Raw genomic sequence first — 363 nt, forward strand, 5'->3', positions numbered from 1 at the left:
CACTCACACGTCGTCCCGCCCCTTTCCATCGCCCTCTGACTGGAGCGTACCTGTCGGCGGGAGCGCGCACTTCTTCCATCGATACCCTAAAGCGGGAGCGCGTACTCCTTACATAGTTAGTGCTACAGATAGGCGGGAGCGCGCACTACATCCGTAGATACACTGAAGCGGGAGCACGCACAGCTTCCAAAGATACCATGAGCGGGAGCGCGCACGGCTTCCATAGCTACAAATAGGCGAGAGCGCGCACGGCTTCCATAGCTACAAATAGGCGGGAGCACGCGCTGCTTCCATGGTTACACACAGGTGGGAGCGTGCACTGTCTCCATAGATACAGATAGGTGGGAGCGAGCACTGCTTCCA

The sequence above is a fragment of the Phyllobates terribilis genome, unplaced genomic scaffold (assembly GCF_046119375.1).
Source record: "Phyllobates terribilis strain yellow unplaced genomic scaffold, ASM4611937v1 Scaffold_7__3_contigs__length_470593459, whole genome shotgun sequence".
Classification (NCBI taxonomy): Eukaryota; Metazoa; Chordata; class Amphibia; order Anura; family Dendrobatidae; genus Phyllobates; species Phyllobates terribilis.